Below are 610 nucleotides of genomic sequence, written 5' to 3' on the forward strand. Positions count from 1 at the left end.
CAAATCGGGTCTGCACGAGACATTGGCACGAACACGGAAGCTCTGGGTTCAACTGAAGAAGCCACAAAAACTAGGACAAGGACGTGCACTAGCAACTAGCGCCTGGCAGGTAAGCCTCGTTGCATGTGGCATAGCATGTGGCCTCACGCCATTTCCATTGCAGGAATTCTCGAGTCTTCTCTCGAAAACACTGGGGGTCAATGACACACTCAGCATCCATAACATTCTACTCGCGACAAAAGTTGTTTTTGACAAATGGGTAGATGTGTTAAGGAGGTACCATGACGGGGAGTTGTTAAACTCAATGGGTGTGGAGGACGGCTGGAAGCCCAATGATTTGAAGCTCAACACCTTGCGTTTCTCGCGGTCTCTAGACGACGACGGCCTTCTGACAGTGGCTAATGCTCTTCTACGTGGTGAGGTAGTCTTCAACAAGACCAAAATGACTCCCGGCCATATTGTGACATACGAGGACTTGTGCATGACTCTGAGAGCTCGTGCGCTATTGAAGGATTGGATCTTCGAGCAAGTGGGCGTGGAGAGGGTGAGCATCGACACCACGCAAGAGATGATGGAAGAGCTTGGATTTGTCAAACTGAAGACATCGACG

This window comes from Selaginella moellendorffii, unplaced genomic scaffold (genome assembly GCF_000143415.4).
Source record: "Selaginella moellendorffii unplaced genomic scaffold, v1.0 SELMOscaffold_99, whole genome shotgun sequence".
In the NCBI taxonomy this organism is placed as follows: domain Eukaryota; kingdom Viridiplantae; phylum Streptophyta; class Lycopodiopsida; order Selaginellales; family Selaginellaceae; genus Selaginella; species Selaginella moellendorffii.